General features: G+C 43.6%; 1 long non-coding RNA gene across 1 annotated transcript; it reads right to left on the bottom strand.

Moving 5' to 3' along the window:
* Nucleotides 1–790: 790 nt before the first annotated feature.
* On the bottom strand, nucleotides 791–18,873 carry LOC118146937 (uncharacterized). Its single transcript, XR_004733110.3, has 3 exons — nucleotides 18,673–18,873; nucleotides 18,347–18,527; nucleotides 791–1,215 (listed from the first exon to the last, which is right to left on the bottom strand). It is a non-coding gene; the product is annotated as an uncharacterized LOC118146937 (long non-coding RNA).
* Nucleotides 18,874–19,132: the final 259 nt, after the last annotated feature.

Genomic DNA, 19,132 nt, shown 5'->3' with positions numbered 1-19,132 from the left:
ATCGAGTGATGTGCTTAGTCCCTGGTGCAACTCGACTGTGTCTGGCCCGTCCCACTGCAGGATGGACACAGCTTATTCGGGACCATCCCACATAGCTGCAATATCAGCCAAAGAAACTGACAGAAAGTACATTAAAGCCATATGATGGAATAGCATTTATCCATTAATGGTACCTCCTTTCTATAATGAATTTAAAAGTTCCTGTTAAATATTATGCGAGAAGAGGATTCAGAATTATATACCAAGTAAAATCTCACTTATTAAGAAATATGCATATATATTCATATATTTATACATAGAAAAATAAGCTAGGAAGAAATACACCTTAACATTAACAATCACTATCTCTAAGCAGTGAAGCTATGGGTGATTTTAATCATTTATTAACTTTCAAGACTTTTCCAAATGTTTTGTATTGTTTTTAATTTATTTAATAACTGTCATGCTTTTCTATTAAATAATAGGATGCTTAGGAAATGTCCAAACCTTTATTCTCCTAAAGCCAAATTACACAGGACTCTGAGGGGGAGCAGGCAGTGCATTTATCCAGTCTGAGCCATCCCAGGTATCCCCACCTCATCCCCCAGGACCACCCCAGGTGTCCCCACCTCACCCTCCCAGGACCACCCCACAGTGTCCCCACCTCCCCCTCCAGGACTATCCCAGGGTGTCCCCATGTCACCCACTGAGAACTATCCCAGGGTGTCCCCATGTCACCCACTGAGAACTATCCCAGGGTGTCCCCACCTCATCCCCCAGGACCACCCCAGGTGTCCCCACCTCCCCCTCCAGGACTGGAGCAGTTCAGGGATCCTAACCAGGAAGCTGTGGTCTTTGCTCTGTGCTCCTTGTGTGGTCTCCTAAGAGGCTCTCTGTGTCTCCCATGTCAAATCTGGGGTCCAAGAGCTATTTGCAAGGCTGGGCTCAGCCTCCCTAGGCAAATGGAGCCTCTATGTCTTCAGGTCTTGTTACGTGCCCGGCACTGCCCTGGTAGTCCTAGCTGCCACACAAGTTCATTCCCTCTGGATCTGAAGGGGCTTCCTCTTCAGATGGTATCACTTCAACCTCATGATCTCCTTACTCAGTTTCAAGCTCAGGCTTTTTACAAAAGATAGAAAGCATCATGTCTTCAAGAACTCTCTGCTTTTGTCCTTGAGGAAGCTCTGGTTTAAGAAATTTCAAAGTGGTTTGTCAGGAGCAGGAAAAGGACAAACACTGGGGAAAATAAACATAAATAAAAATCTCAGTAAACATTCCTGCCTCCTTTTTGTGATAGTATTTTCCAAAATGTGTTTCTTGAGTCATATAAAGAAAAACTAAACTTTAAGAATTAGGAATTCAGAGTAAGATAGCTGGAAAGGAGTGTGGTTGTGTCTAGCCAGAGACATTGAAAGTTGTGGCTTACCCTCCCCACGAGCCGGCAAAACCACATTTGTGTTCAAGTCAAAGTTTATTTTTCTGACTTAATATGGCAGCTGTACTTGCCGTCAATCTTAGACGATTAAGCTGATCAGCAATTTATGTTTTTTAACCAAAGATGCCATTTTCCTGGACTGAATAATATGGAAGTTATTTTGATCATTCTGTGTCTTAGATTCCCTTGGCATTTTCTGTTTGCGGTTGCGAGGTGGAGTATGATTTCAAGTGTGCAAACTCTTCTACGATGTGTATCACGAGCATTTGGACCACTAAAGTTTACCCACCATAACGAACCTTGAAGGACCTTAGCTTTGGAAAGAGTGCATTTTTATGTTTGAGGTTGCTGTGATCTACAGGGTCTGACAGAGCAAACACTCATCTGGGGATTCTTGTGGGCAATAGAAAAATCCCAACTTGCCAAACTCTGTTTCCATTCAAATTGGGAGTTTGAAAGACTATCAAAATGCATGGGAATGAAAGGAAAATCAGAAGAAACAAAAGAGAACTTACCTGTGAATTCTCATCCATAAGTCCTTCCAGAAACATTTTACGCAGAAGGGAAAATACATATCTAAAGAAAGCTTACATTGATTAGGAATGAGAAAGGAAAACGTTATTCAAAACTGCTGTAAAATATGCTAAGAATCCGTTTGGCATTTCTGTAAGCTCTTGTTTTCCAAGCATGGGGAATGTGGGGGACACATGGCCTATATTTTGCTTTCTCTCAGGAGGATGGGCACTAAGCTGAGGTTTCCAAATTTTTCCTCATCAGTCATACATTGTTGGAGTGACGATCTTCGGTCCCCATCCAGTCCTAAGCAAGAAGCCAAGACTGAGAAACCCTCTGCTTTTCTTATTAGTCACTGAAGACAAGCTTTACCCGGCCATCGTCAGTGTCACCATAACTAAGGGGTTTGTGTTCCCATCATAGGCCCTCTTTCAATTTAAAGAGAATTTATCAGTGCCACCCGTTTGCATTCTGCTGAAAACACAGTAGGTTTTGGCTCCAGTGCAAATGTATTAGGATTACTTTGAAAGACAAAAAAGTTTTAGATTAGCTAAGCCTGTATTGAATTAAGTCATAATAAAAGAACAGTCTCTTATGGATTTAAACTGTGGTTTGGCCAACATTCTAGACAAACACACTCACAGTGGGTGTGGGGAAAGAAAGAGGGGATGGGGGAAATAAAAAGCCTTTCTTCTAGAAGGAAAGTCGTTTTAGAATGTGGTAATCCTCAGTAATGAGGACAATATGCTCATTTGTTGCTTTTTAAAATAAACTTCATAGATATTTTAATTTAAAAAAAATTTTCAGAAATGCACAGTAGCTCCACTTCATGTTTTTGGTACACCTTTCCAGCATCCTATCGGCTCTCAACTCACTAGGTAAGGGCTGATCAAAAGTCTAAACCACTGGGAAAATGCTTTCCACGCAAATAGTGAAACTGTGTCAATTAATTATTTTAAAAGGGAGTGATTAAATTAATACATTTAAGAGTCATTAACTCAAGTTCTCGCCAACCACCCAAAATGGAACTATCAGCCTTAAAATTCTCATGACTCTTAATGCCACTCAGTCAGTCTACTCGCTTTCTTCTTGCAGGAGGATGTGGACCTCCCTCGAGATAATGAGCATGATAATAGTTGCTCATTTGTATGGTACTCCACACGAGTTATATCATTTGGTACCTAGGAAGAACCTATACCAGTCAGAAGACAGATATGACTCCCATTTTTAGCATGTAAAGAAACTAAACTCACGTTCGTAAAACCGAACTATCCAAGGTCACATGGCCAGTAAGGAAAAGTCAACCTGGATTTTTCTGACTCAAAATCCTATTTTCAAAATATCGAAAGCCTCCACCATATCCTATCATGGTTAAAATTTTAATTCAAAAGATAGTTTGGACTCAGTTTGGAAGTCAAACCTGATTCTACTATATCTATCTATATATATATGGGGGGGGGGAGAGAGAGAGAGAGAGAATAGGTTGGTGCAAAAGTAATTGCAGTTTTTGCCATTTAAAAGCGATGTGTTTAAAATGTGTTTATTTAATGTAGTCACTCTCTTTTAGAATAATTCATTAACATGGTTTCACAATTTGCATGGAAAACACCTATGGAGGAAACAAAAAGCATAAAAATGTGTCTATAAGACATATAGACTATGTATTTTTCAAAATGAGATGGCTTTTCCTGATTTAGACAGGAGAGAAATAGTTCTGAGAAATTAAAGATCTAAGAGTGCTCAGTACACACGGCAATGAACCATGGAAAGTAAGGGGAGCTTCCAAAGTGATCCTCAATAAAAATATCAGTGATAACACCCTTTACGACGGAGTGAAAGAGCTTGTGATAGGGAGAGTAATATGAAAAGATTTATTTGTAACTATTAGACACTCAGCAAAGAGTGTATACATTATTTCTGCCAAATCCTCATAACAGCCACAAGTTCACATGCATTTGCCCATTTCATTGATGTGGAACTAAGGCTTAGTTGTAATATGACTTTGCGAATGTCACAAAACTCACGATAGCAAGAGTGTCTTTACCCAGTTCTGTCTCATGCCAGAGCCCATGTTTGAATCCTAATGCTCTGATGGTGTTACAGCAGACCAGTGATGGAAGACGTGTGCAGATAATTTCACAATGCCAGACCTTCTCTCCCCTGCAGTGTGTTTGTCTGTCTCAAGTCTCTATTATCCATCATGTATTTATTTGCCTTAAATTGTGTCCTTACTTACAAAAGCACTACAGAAAGATACAGTAAATTAAACTTCATTATGCTGTAGTATACATCAATTTCTCGATAGGCTTTGTTTGGCAGAGTGAGAAACAGAGCTCATGGGAGCCTGGGGGACTAACTAGAAGAACTGCAGAAGGGGATGAAGTTACAGAAGAATGGTAGGAAATTAAGGGGAAGGTAAACATTACCTTCCAGGTTAGGCAAGATGGGCTGATATTCTGTGAAAACAATCTCCATTACCTTCCAGGTTAGGCAAGATGGGCTGTTATTCTGTGAAAACAATCTTATCTCAGTAGCTTAACATTACAAATATTGTTTCTTTTTTAAAAATGTAAGTTTTCAATTGGCAAAGATTAATTGTGTATATTTATGCAGTACAATGTTATGTTTGGAAATATGTCTACACTGTTGAAAGATTAAATCAAGCTAATTATACCTATCACCTCACCTACTTTCAATTTTCTTTCTCATGAGAATATTTTAAATCTATTTTAGCAATTTAAAAATAGATAATAAACTACTATAAAATATGGTCACCATACTGTGCAATAGACCACTAAAGCTTATTCCTCCCTTCTAACTGAAACTTGCTACCTTTGACCCACATCTTAACATATTTTTTTCTTATTCCCACTGTCTACTCACTTGAGCTAAATGTGGTGCTGTGCCCAGCATGGTCCCTGCCCTGGTTTCCAGGTTAGCAATGTTGCCACAGTCTCCCACATTTTCAGCTGCCATAGCAGAAGGAAAGAGCTCCAGGGGATTTCCCAAAGGCCACTAAATGCTGCAGCCCAAAAGGGGCACACAGCACTCTGCTCCCAATTCACTGACCAGAACTCACAAGTGAGGACCAACCTCAGGTAGGCAGAGGAGGTACAAATCTATGGCCTGCACACAAGGTGAGAAGCCAGAACAATGTCATGGAAATGCCAGTGAATATTCACTCAATGCCCATTTCTCAGGATGTGCCCACCTGCCACGGGGCCTCGATTTGGCTATGCTCACACTCTGCAGTGCATCTTCCTTCCAGTGCATTTCCATTCATTGCCCCATTTGCTGTTCTTGTTACTTTCCAAACCTGGTATTTTTCAGGTCAGCTTCTCTTCCATCACACACATATGTCATATAACCAAAGTTAGTTAAGAATATATATTTTAAACAGGTTTGGTCGGAGAATGGGTAATGAGGGGTCCCACATTTTTGATGGGAGGGTTTGTCACCTTTATCAGAGGGGGAGCCTTGTCTGCTACTTCAATTATGCTCTTTCCTTACACATTATCTTAGCAGAGGCATTGCATGAGACCTTAAAATCATGAATTTCTGACTGATGTGAATGATTCATCTCATTGTAATTTTCTGTGAATATTATGATAGCCAAGTGGAAAGGGAAATTCATTTGTATGCTGTGAGATCTTTGAAAATCAAACTTTACTTTAAAAATAAATTTTTATTGCCACGAGGCATTTCTTTTGTGTCATTCCTCACCTTGATGAGAAAGTGATGGACCCTTTGTAATGAGTAGTATCTGAATCATGCTGGAAGATGTCAAAATAAAATGAAGATTTCAAAAACGAATAGCTTCCCATCATTTTGGGAAAAAAAAGGCAAATCACATCTCAATTTTAGTAAGCAAATATTTCATTTCCTGTAAATTATATAGAGACATATAATCGTTTGAAATTTGTTGCAGTGATTCAAGAATTTTGTTGAGACTCAGATGGTGGTCTGTGACATCCGTACCTTGTACTGCACATAATGATTGAAAACTCAAGAATTTGTAAGAAACCATCTCAGCCCTCTAGGATCTTGAATCCTGATTAAGAAGAAGAGACAAATAGTGGCATAACTCAGTTTTACCAGTAGCAGAACTTGAGATAAGACTTCATGTGCAATGAGTTATTTATTAAGAAAGTTTCCCTGGAGAAGCTAATGAAAGACAGAAGGAAGCAGGACGGGGAAGGGGAAAGGCCAAGCAGGCACGTGATTTCAAGCAAAATCCTACACCAAGTGTTCCCGCCTGGTCCTTCAGGATAATTCATAAGTGTAAAGTATACCTAGGCGTTGTCTTGACCTGGAACAACGGAGCTGGGTTTCTGCACTCTTGAACTTCTCAGTCATTGGCCAAGGTCTGCATCAAGGGAACAGAAACTCCTAGCTACTTCCAGCTCTCTGCACGAGTAATAAAAGTGACTCCAGTAGCCCAAGGGCCATCTTTCAAAGAAGCGTTGCAGGTAGCAGTCATCAAAAGCAAAAACATCCAGATGTTGGGGTGGGGGCAAGAGGAAAGACACAGGACAGGGATTCTAGGGAATGTGGGGGAGCACTGACAGCATGCATTATACTTCACCCCTTGCTTCGCTCCAATCCACGCACACTATGTTTGCTTTATACTGCCATGTCATCTTCAAGGTGGTTGTTAGTCACAATGTCTGGGGGAAATTGACCAGCAGAGAGTTGGTAGGATGACCTATAGTTCCCACTGCAGCCATTGGTCTAAGGCTATAACTCACATCCATCATCTCCATGCACTGGGACGTATCTTTTTGCTCCCATGAAAATTGCTGCCAGGCCTGTCCGATCGTATGATTTGGTGAGTCTAAAAACAGCCAGCTCTTGATGAACAGCTCTGCTCGCATGTTCATGTGAAGCCTGTAGCCAGACGCTCAGTATCCACCAGGGCCCAAGCCAAGAGATGCTTTCCACGTGGCCCTCTGCTGCAGGGGGTTTGGCTTCGAGCCAGAACTCCAGGGATAGGCACTGCAGCCCGCATATTAGGACCAGCCAGCGACGCCACATGATATTTACATCTATGGCAGGTACATCCAGCAGCATGGACTATGATGACTTATACAGCCCAAGAGGCAGGGTTGTGTGCACTGCAGTTCTGACCTGCTACAGAGCCTCTCTTGCTCTAGGCCCACTCAAAACTCATTCTACAAGTTGTTTGATAGATGGGCCAGTAGAGTATTTCCAAATATGATATGTGCTGTCTTCAAAAGCCTTGTACACATGCAAGGCCATCTTCTTTCTTAATGGTAGAAAGTACAAGATGTCATAACATGTCTTTTTCCCAAGAGTGAATGGCCTAACCCACCCCAGATCTCTGGATGCCTGAAAAATCACCGGTAGAGCAGGCCCCGCAAACTTCACAGAGTTTATCTCCTTTCCTATGAAGCACAACTGAGATAGTCAGCACTTTCTGCTAATCGTGTCCTATAAGCATGTTACCAGTATAATGGACCAACAGGCTATTTCAGAATGCCCAGAGGGTTCAGCCCCTTCAGGCTGTATTGTGATGGAAATAACGCAGCCACAAAGCAGGTCCATGAATGCCAACAGCCCCACCTTCCAGGTGAACACAAGCAGACTCTGGCCCCCTTTACCATGGGTATGGGGAGGAATGTGTTCACTAACTCCACAGCCATGCCACAAACCAGAGCCCAGCAGGGGTGCCACATCTACCACAGAATCTGAGACTGGAGTTGCCATCTGGTTGGGTCTGTGGTCCTTCACTTTTATCCCATAGGATCTGTCAGGTTTCTTTATGGGCAGGATTGATGAACTACATGCGACTATATATATACACTACAGGTATAATGGAAAACACATCGCATCTGTTAAGTCTTTGAGAGGATTATACTCCGCCATTCCACCCGGGCCGAGGTCCTTTTTCTCCTGCACTATCTTGGATGGGGCCAAAGGGAGTGAAGGGGCTTCTGCTTAGCCTTTCCAATCACGGTACCCCTTACTCTTCAGACCAAGAAACTAGGAGGATGCTGCAGCCTGCTAACAATGTCCATCCTGCTTACGGATTTGGGAACCAGAAAAATGGCCATCGAGGGAGTTCCTGGATCCGTCCATAGGGATCCAGGCCTGAGTCAGGATTCCTATGTCACCTGACCCCTCCAACAGGTGGCTATGATGGTACGTTGGGTTCCCTGGAGCCAGCATCCCATAAGACCTCATGTTCATTAGGCCTTGAAAGGCACGGCTGTTTCTTTTTTCTAAGTGGTGTGCTACTCAGATCAGTGTCTGAAAGTCCCATTGAAGAAGAACCTCGGGAATTGCTACCGTATACCCGGCAGAGATCAGGGTCCTTTTTCAAGGGTGCTCAGCTCCTCCTTCCATCCAAAAGCTCTGGGTCTGAGAGCTGGCTCAGACTTGGAAACTGGATGAAGGATCCTGTCTTACAATGGACCAGCATTAGCTTACTGCGCATCCAGTCTTGAGTTTCTGATTATGTAAAGTGATATTCTTGTCAGCTGCACACAAGTCTTGTCTGAAGGAACCCTACAGTCTATTAACCATCCTCATAGATAACTGAGGGTAGGTTCTATGGTGACTTCTGCTCCTCCTGTCTGTTATGGTAATCGTGGCCACCTTGACTCTGATGGGCACGTGCTGCCTCCTAACTACTTCTATTCTGCAATCCTATGAACTCCATGATACTAGGAGGGTGGATTGTTTTATAGCAGCCACTCTCATCAGCCCTTCTTGAGCTTTGCAGTTGTTCCGACACTCTCTACTAATGCATTCCTTACCTCCTCAGTGGAAGGAGTGTCCTTTTGGCCTTCCCCAGAAGCAGTGAAGCAGCGATGGCTGGAGGGTTCTCAGGTCTTAGAATGATTCACTGCAGCATGCTCACTTCTAAGAGTCTTTTGATCCTTTCCTCAACATCCTGCCAAGGTGGTTCTGGCAGCCCACTTATTATAGGCCGTCATTTTTTCCTGAGCTTTCTAGAGTCAACCCAGAAGCACAACAGGACTGGCCTAGGAGTTCTTTCCAGGGTGTTGGTGAGTTAAGCACTCTGTCAGCAAATGCTGCTTTATACAGTTTTATACCCGTCCCTCCATGCACATACCCACTCATGCACACAGCTCCCTTGAGACCATTGCAGGCATGTGCTGCCACTTTCTCGCAGTGCATTTTAGCCAGTCCTGCAACTCTTCATGTGAATAACCTCTTCTCTCCCTTAGCTGGATGCTACTTCCCCAGTCATGATGTTAAACAATTTGACCCTAGATATCGCTCCACTGTTCATGAGGGAAAGTTAAGGCAGATCTTGGGTTGGGCAAGCATATTTCTGCAAGCCATGTGCCTCAACCGAGACCTTGATAGTCTTCATGCAAGGAGAGTTACAAGAAAAAAAGAAATGAGTACGTTCTGTAGGCACAGAAAGTTCAGGAGACAGGGGCCCAATGTTCTAGAGTGCATGTGTCTTCACCCCAAGTTTTAGGGGTCCCTTTCTTCTCTAACATTGGTGTAGATTGAAGACTGAAAATTCAGACAGCTTTGAGGTTCTGGTTCTCTTTAAATTAGATCCTTGTCTTAGAGATTAATACAGTCTTCCCTTTGGCAGCCAAAAGTGAGGGTCTTTTATATGCTCTGTGGAGACTTCCAGCTTTCTCTCACTGCCTTTACTTTGTATTTGGCTGACCTCTCTGCAATCCATCAGTATCACTCAGCCACACCAATTCCCCATCTTCAAAGTGATCATTTCCCCCATTTCTCTCAAATACCAGAGATAGCACAAAAGTCAATGCAGCCTTTTAATCTGTATCTCATCTAAATCCATCACTCATGAAACTCCTAGGAATTGCAGCAGTACGTTACCATATGCCAGAGATGATCAATATCCCACCTACCACCAGTGAAAAGGACCTGCTACCATCTGGCCTGTAAATGATCTAACTCCAGAATCCTATCCCCAAAGTTGGCTTCCAAGCACTATTCCAAGTGTTATCTTCGTTTGAGTTCTCCCTGAACTGAACCTGAGATGAAAATTTGCATGCAAGAGATCTATGAAGAACGTGCTCCCAGGAGAAAGTGGCAAGGGAGTGAGAGTGAGCAGAATAAGAAAGAGAAGAAGGCAAGGATATGAGCCCAGACCAAGACGGGAGGACAGCCCATGCCTCGCCCTGCAGGGGAATTCTGGAGGGCAAATAGTGTCTTAGAATTGCTTCACCCTGAGGTGAGGAACCTGCCTGTTCAAATTCCCACATGCCTCAGCCATTGGCTGAAAGCTCCTCCTGGTGAATATAAAATTCTGGGGTCTCCAGGTCTCTGCACATGTGGAGAAAGCTCCAGCAGCCTGAGGACAATCTTCCAAATAGGAGTTAAGTATCAGCCACTGGGCACTTTCAAAGCAGAGCAGAAGTTCTTCTACTCACAGGGAAGCCAGGGAATGGGAGCCCAGCAAAGGGATCCGGGGGGGCCCAGGAGGACCATTAACAGCATCCGCACAAGCCACTTCATAGCAAGTGCTACCATGGGAGTTCAGAGTAGATCAAGTGCAATAGAGCTGAAATTTGAGGAAGAGATGGGATTTGAGTCGGGTCAGAGAAGATGAATACAATTTGGATGGATGAAGAAGAGAAACACTATTGTTCTCAGAAAGTGCACCACAAATAAACGGTTGGAGACAAAAATAAAATGGTTTTGGATGGCAGATAAACACATGTGAACGATGTTCAACATCACTAGTCATTAGGGAAATACACACTGAAACCACAGTAAGATATTACTACACCCTTATTGGAACAACTGAAATAACAAACGGTGACAGCACAGAAGGCTGGTGAGGAGGAAGTTAAATGGGATCTCTCAAACATTGCTACTGAGAATGCAAAATGGTACAGCCACTCTGGAAAACAGTTTGGTGGTTTCTTGTACAATTAAATATGACTTTCTCCTATTATCCTACAGTTGAATTACTGGGCATTTTTCCAGTTTATGTTTCCACAAAACGAGTACATAGTAGCACCAGTCAAAAGAGTCCAAAGCTGGAAACGGCACAGTTGTCCTTCAACCGGAAAATGGTTAAGCAACTGTGGCACATCCATGCTGTGGAATACTACTCACCAGTGAAAAAGAGGGGGCTCGTGACACAGGTGATGGTTTGGCTGGATCTCAGAGTAGGCTCTCAGACTCCAGCACAGCCACATGGTGGAAGAAGATTTATGGACATGAAAAGGAAAGTGATGTACAGAAAATGGAAGTGAGGTACAGAAACAGCCCAACTGGTTACAGCTCAATGTTCATCTTCTTTGAGCACAGTCTGAACGGTTGGCCTTTTGGTTGGTTAAAACTCAGTGACTGGGGCAAGAGTAGACTATAGTCCATTTACAACTCCGTTTAGGTTGTAGCTAACATCATACAAAGAAACCTTCGGGCTGAACTTAAAATATGTAAGGAGGCAGCTTTAGGCTGAAATTGATTTAACAGAGGCCAGTGACGATTGGGGGTGGTGGTGGATTTGGTTATTTGACTATGTGATTACATAAGGGTTGCACATCCTACTTGTGATGATGGAAAAATTCTGTATCTTTATCCCTGTGATGGTTACACAAATTTGTACATGTAATGTAATGGTGTAAAACTATACATGAACACTGTACCAATGTCAGTTTCCTGGTTTTGATAATGGGCTATGGTTATTTAAATGTAACCATTGGAGAAAATGAGTGAAAAATACATAGACTGTCTCTGCATTATGTTTGCACCTTCCTGTGAATCTAAAACTATTTTAGATTTTTACTAATTAAAAAACAGGATGTCCTTGAAGAACATAGGTCATTATCATTCTGGCTGAACTAAAAGACTCTTGAGAAGAAATAATGGCTTATTCATGTTCATGGGTAAGGTGGGATCAGATAACAGAAGGCATTAAAGGTCAGATTAAGGAGGTGACTTTTATCTTGAAGGGCGTAAGAGACTGTTGATGGTTTGCATAAAGAGCAGGAAGTTAATGAGATTATATCAGAATCCTAGAAATATTAAATGGGAAATGGTATGAAAGAGGAGGAGAGCAAAGGCGAAACCAAGGAATCTAGTTAAGGCTACAGATCTCTAAAGGGAAGATCTGGAGGGAGCTGACGCCAGGGGAATGGAAAGGAAGTGCACCGCTGGAAAAATACTTCAAGGAAGAAGGGATGAAATGTGAGCGTTGACGAACTGAACACTGTGTAGAGACAAGCACTGTGCCACAGTCTGGTACGGTCTAGGTGAGAAGAATCCCTTCATTAACATGTGACTGAAGTTACAAACCCAACCCCGGAGCCCCTGTAGTTTAATCGAGTGTTCTTCTGTTTGTTCCTTTGCAAGCCACAAGACTTAGGGACAACTGCTGAAGTGAATTTCTATGTGTAGAAACAACTTCTGGATGATGGCATACTTATGAAATAGCCTCTTCCGGTCAGTGTAAGCCGGTATGAGACCGGCGCAGATATGCGCATCCCTTCCTATTCCGTGTTCAGTGACATCGCCTTGGGAGCTGGAAACTAGCTGTGGTATGATTGGCAAATGACGTAAATGAGAGAGCTTCATTTTGTCTTTGAGAGTTGGCTGTTAAACATTTGACAGCACACCACTGGGATGAACCCAGAACAGGACGGACCTGGGCTGCTGAGGCAGCTCTTGCAGATTGTACGTGGCAGGACCTCAGATCGAACTGGACACAGGAATACATTCCAAAATGTCGTTTGCATACAGGACTAAATCTCACCAATATTATGCTTTTGTTTTGATCTAATCGGCTTAAGTTAAAAATAAATGGGATCTGAATTTATCCTTAGAGGGGAGCTAAACTAGGAAGTGCTCTGTGAATTCACACTTATGATATTTGGCTTAAATGAACACTGGCCCAGTAATCTTCCATCTTGGGTCTAATTTAAACGTTTTCTGCAACTTGTTATATAAAGTGCAAGGTTGTGGACAGGATGCCCATCTTCACCACTCACTACCATGTCCACAATGCACCAACACTGCCTGGCACTGAGCAGGTACCAATGTATCTTTTGCATATTTGATATTTAAATCCAAAACTGTATAAAGTGGAAAAATAAATGTGACTGTACTCAGATAATCCATGTTAGCATAAGAAAACAAATAAATGTTAGCACAAAGAAAACAAATGAATGACTCCCTTCCTTACCACCATCCTTATCCATCCATCTATCCAAAGGATGTCTCTTATAAAACCACAGGTAGTCCAGGCATGGTGGCTTACGCCTGTAATCCCAGCACTGCTGAGGCAGGCGGATCACCTGAGGTCAGGAGTTTGAGACCAGGCTGACCAACATGGAGAAACCCCATCTCTACTAAAAAAAAAAAAAAGAAAAAAAAAAAAGAAAATTAGCTGGGCATGGTGGTACATGCCTGGAATCCCAGCTACTAGAGAGGCTGAGGTAGGAGAATTGCTTGAAATGGGGAGGCGGAGATTGTGGTGAACCGAGATCACACCATTTCGCTCCAGCTGGACAACAAGAGCGAAACTCCGTCTCAAAAAAAGAAACAAGAAAAAAAGAGAGAAAACGCGAGTAACCATTACTAACACCAGGCAAAAACATTTCAGACAGCTCTCAGGACACGTGTGTATACTAGGCTGAGAGATGGAGATGCTGACAGTGGTGGTGGTGGTGATGATATAGATGGGTAGGTAGAGAGATAATATAAATTTGTTTACTAATATTATGTTATATATATTGGTTATATATATTGGTTGATACTTAGAGTCTATTTCCTTTCACTAGTTTTACATTTCAAATTTGAATGACGTCAAGTAGATTTGAACTCTCTGTTTCCACTTTCAGTTGTCCGCTAATGCTTTCTAAGAAAGACTCCATCGGTGCCGAAATAGCTAACATGGCCCAATCGGGAAGAAAGCTGGTGGATACTGTGACTGTAATTGACTTCACGAATCCATATAAAATGATACCAAAATCTTCAAAATAAGAATATTCTAAAACAAATTAACCAAAATACCTGATTTTATTTTGCTCACCATTTGTTCATTCAACAGATCATTACTGAGACTGACTAGATTCTAGGCCCTCTGCCAGGGCTTGAAAAGTAACAGAGCATATGGGTCCCATCCTGGAGCCAGCACCATGCTTCCCTCCCACTCGCACTCCTCCACTCACCCCTGCTCACCCATTGGCCTGTTGCATCACACCCGTCCCCTGAGCTTTCCAGGCACAGCTCCATCTGTGAAGCTCCCTGGGCGTTCCTGTCCATTGAAATATCCCTGTCTTCTGATGACCACAGCACTTCCTGCCCACTCCATTTAGCAGACAGGTGTCTATGGCAAGAGGCCTGTGGGCCTAGATGCATGGCTGTGGCAACTGAGCACGGAGGAGCATCACAATTCTGGAGTCCAGGAGAGGACATGGACTTACACTGAGAGATAATTCTTCTGTGGAAGTGTGAGCTACTTTCTGGGATTAACCATAATATAAGTAAAGAAAAATACAATGTAGCGTGCAACACCAAAGTAACATGATTATGTGTTATGTATATAAGGGATAGATAGATAATAGGTAGATAGATAAATGGATAGATAGAAGAATGGATAGTAGATGATAGATAGATGATAGATGAATGGATAGATAGATGATAGATAGATGGATAGATAGGTGACAGATAGATGATAGATGGATAGACAGGTGATATATAGATAGATGATACATAGATGGATGATAGATGATAGATGGATGGATAGATAGATGATAGATGATAGATGGATGGATAGATAGATGATAGATGATAGATGGATGGATAGATAGATGATAGATGGATAGATAGGTGATAGATAGATGATAGATGGATAGACAGGTGATATATAGATAGATGATACATAGATGGATGATAGATGATAGATGGATAGATAGATAGATGATAGATAGAGAGATAGATGGATGGATAGATAGATGATAGATGATAGATGGATGGATAGATAGATGATAGATGGATAGATAGGTGATTGATGATAGATGGATAGACAGGTGATATATAGATAGACGATACATAGATAGATAGATAGATGGATAGATAGATAGACAGGTAGACAGAGTTAGATGGATCTTATCTGGTTAGCATTAATAGATCTAGCTCATCAGTTTGCAGGTTGGAAGAACATACAGGCTAGCTAAGGAAACTAGCGCCATGTTTATTTTGGTTTCTATAAAAGAAATAAGTGTAGGTTCCAAACAAATAAACCTTGGTAACCCAAATGTTTATAAATGATGGATTCCTTGCACTATCCTGTGCATGAGTCATGGGGCTAGAGGCCAAGCTCCAGAGGCGTGGAGCCCACTCACACCTCGTTCCCTCTCTCTCCACCTTTAAAGACATGAATTAGAATTCAGTCTTCAAACCCACTCGTGACAAATCCCAGCAGTGCTAAATGGCTGATCACTGGGTGATGGGGGCTATGGACCACGTTCCTTGCCCTGGTGCTCAACAGCCTGTTTCATGATCCCCACCTCCCTAAGCAGGAGCAGAAACCCCCAGCTTGGGGTCTGTGCAACCAGGTGCAGCCAAGTGGCCTGAATCCCAGGAATCAAGAGAGCAAGTGAGCCAGGTGGGAAGCAGCCACAGCACAGCTGTGGAGTCCTGTTTCCAAGAGGCAGTGGGTATTCCTGGAGTGTTAACCTTCACTCCTGAGGTCCCTGAAGCCCAGGGACAGTTGTCACTAGAGGTCCCCATGGTGAGCTTCGACACTGCCCCTGGCTCCATACTTCACAGGCTGGCTCTCTGGCCCTCCCAGTGTGTCTGACATCCCCCTACTCGCCTTTAAAAAGAACCTGAAAACTCCAAAGCCTAGAATGTGTTGCCAATATGGTGATACCTGAATTATAGACTGTCCCACAATAGACAGCACCCCGCATCCCAATCTTCTTACACTTCTTCACTAGCAATGATGATGGGGGCTTCACTGAGCCCAGGACAGACCCGTAAGTAAAACTCTGCCCTTTAATCCCAAGCCGGTGCAGAGCTACTGAACAATGACGCTGGCCTTTCTGATCATCTGAGAGCCGCCAGTCCTGCACTCCTTACCGGGTCTTCTCACTTACTGCCCTCCTGACCTCATTCTGGTCAGGCTGGCCACTTTGGCTGCACTCTGATGAGGTCAATGATGCCTTGGTCAGCCTATCTCGTCTCTGCAGAGTGTGACAGTGGCCAGCACTGTCCCTCCTGCCCTCTTTCACAGCACACACACCCCAAGCCCACCATTCCTGCTAGTACAGTAGCTCATCTCTGCCTCAGTGTGCCAGGATCGGGGTCCTCAATGGAGCAGGTGGGGCTCACTCCCCAAGGACAAGAAGCCCTGTGAGGATCTGGCCCCTGTCACAGAGAGCTGCAGGCCCGGCCCCAGGCATCCTATTGACCTTACAAGGCAGATGCAATGGGGCCACTTTAAAGTGAATGAGCAAGAGAAACAATTGTGTTTATATCTCTCCAAAAGTCGTTTTGTTTTGTGTTTTGACCAGTTTTATCGATGAGCAGAAAAGTAGCCTCAGTGAACAGGATGCTGAGGCCCCGTATGGAGAGATCAATAACCTCTCCGCAGAGAGAGGTGCTGAGAATATGGGCCTGATCAGCACGTGGGTGGTTTTGACATTGCTTAAGTACAAAAGCGCAGACCTGCGAGATGGAAAGAGCGTCACAAGGGAAGGAGAAAGAAGTGGCCGAGATGGAAAGGCTCCTCACCAGCAGGGAAGCATCTCCCTGGGTTCTGTTCCAGCCAGCACCACGTGGACCCGGGAGAGGACATGAGTCTCGTGGTCAGTGCAGCAGAGAATGAGGCGGAGAGAACAGGGACAGGGGACCCAGGCAGGCTCCCACTGGGAAAACACAGCACTTGCGTAAAGAGAAGGAAAACAAAGAAGCAATGACCCAAACAGGACTCCCCATGCAATGGGAATGAGCAGTTCATCGTCCACACATCCACTCCAACTGTCCTGCAAAATTATCTAGTGTGTGCTTATTGGTTTTAGAAATGCTTCTAAACTCAACGATTGTAGTTGTTTGGAAAATAAAAGATCCTGGCTTTGGTAGGCCACAGAGGCCATCAAGAACTGTAGAAGAAGAGGACCCTGCCAGGGGCAACTGCAGAGTCAGCTCTACCAAAGCAGGTGACACCAGGCACCCGTGGGTTCACTGCTGATGGCCCTCGTTGCTGGGATTGATGAGCTGAGTTCCCAGTGCTGTGGACAGAACTGTGGTCCCCAAGAAAGCTATGTTAAAGTCCCACCCCCAGCGCCTTGGAACATTGCCTTATCAGGCAGCAGCATCTCTACAGTGGGAACTGTACACAATTCCAATGAGAAGAGGTCTCACTGGAGAACAGTCCCCGCTCCAACATGACTTGTGCCCTCATCAGAAGATCACTTTTGAAGATAGAGACACACAGAGAGGATGCCAAGTGACAGCGAAGGCAGAGACAGGAACCTCCCAGCCACTAACACTAAGCCAGAAAACACTAAGAATTGACAGCAAACCCCAGAAGCTGGAAGAGGCAAAAACGGCTCCTCCAATACAGCTTCAGAGGAAGCCTGACTGTCACACCATGACTTCAGACCTCTGGTCTCTGGATCTGTGAGGGAACACCTTTCTGACTTTTTAAACCGCCCCGTTTGTGGTAATGTAGTACAGCACCCAAGACAGTAACACACTCACGACGAGACATTTAAGAATGTCTGATAATGCAGTCCATGAATTTAGATACATGATAGTAAAAACACAGAATTAGACAAGCATAATTTTTGTGTTGAGCGCACAGTTCCTCTGCTCATAATCAACCGAATCACGTATCGCCCCTGCCTGAGTAACCCCTTTCTCCCACTAAAACGCAGTAGTATTGGTCCCGTCAGGTTGGGTACCCACAAAAGGGATTTTGAATAGGAAGTAGATGGTAAGTGAACAAAGGAACGAGGTAAGGAAACAACATGATTTCAAACTAACTCCGCCCAAATTACTGCCACAGACGATTGAAGAAACTTTAAAGGGAACTAAAATATTAGGAGGGAACCACAGAGCCCCTGGCACGTGTCCCAGGTCCATGAAATTCTGGAGACTGGAGACCACTTGGTTTCTGCCCCTCTCCATTCAAAAAATCTCCAAGAAAAGAGGAAAATAGAGACTGTTGCTTACAACAAAACTTGCATGATAAATACTCCCCTGGGACACACAGCCAATTAAGAAAAATCCAAAGTATTTGGACATCGTGTTTCTCAGAGAGAACATGGAAGAAATGAGGTAGTGATGCATCCCTTTCTGACATTTAAAAGCACCCCGTTTGTGGTAATGTGGTACAGCACCTAAAGACACTAACACACTCATGATAAGACATTTAAGAACGTCTGATAAGATGCACATTTCACAGGTCACTCAGTAACGTACTTTGGTTCTTTTGGTCTCTAAATTAGAAGCAGGAGCAGGAGACGTGGGTCTTGTCGTGAGGTGTTGCTCGCTGGCATCCAGGGGTTAGCAGAAGCAGTAAGACAGCACGAACCACCCAGATCTCTAAATCTGGCATCCAGAAGTCCAGGCAGCCAGTAGTTTAAACGCTGCCCAAAACGTACTGTGATAAATATAAAAATAGTATCAGAATGAGGTACACGGATTTTAAAAGTAGAAAGTTGCAGTATACCTACGTTTTAAATGAAGAGCTTCATGTATTTCCGCATTGTTAAAAACAGAACCTGAAAATTAAGGGGTTGACTTACATTCAGAAAGTAATGCTCTCTTCTGTTCACTTACTTCACCATCTCCAGTTAGCCACCCAGAACATCTTAGGACCGGAGTCTTAGGAATGTCATCCCGTTTACCCAGAACGTCTTAGGACCGGAGTGGATGAATTCAGTGGCAATGGGGCCATTCCTTCTGGCGCAGCCCCCAGGAGAGAAGGAGGAGGAGCTGGAGAGTCTGTGGCTGAGCTGAACGCCCTCTTTTTTGTGCAGAGGAGATTCCAGAAGGCTCCTTCCTTTAGGTGTTTAACCTCTGTGATTGGGTGGCCTTATCAGAGGTCTCAATACTTTGTGACTTTTCTTCACTGGATGCCAGAGATTGCAGCCCACAAATTAAAGAAAGCCTGTGATTTGTCTGCCAGTGATTTCATCTGAAGTCCACACTTGCCTCTGAGTTATTTCTTGGTCAGTCTGACCGGCCTCTGCTCCAGGATACCCA

Source organism: Callithrix jacchus, chromosome 13 (genome assembly GCF_049354715.1).
Source record: "Callithrix jacchus isolate 240 chromosome 13, calJac240_pri, whole genome shotgun sequence".
In the NCBI taxonomy this organism is placed as follows: Eukaryota; Metazoa; Chordata; class Mammalia; order Primates; family Cebidae; genus Callithrix; species Callithrix jacchus.
Note: the sequence above shows the minus strand (reverse complement) of the source record. Positions and strands in the feature narration are given on the sequence as shown.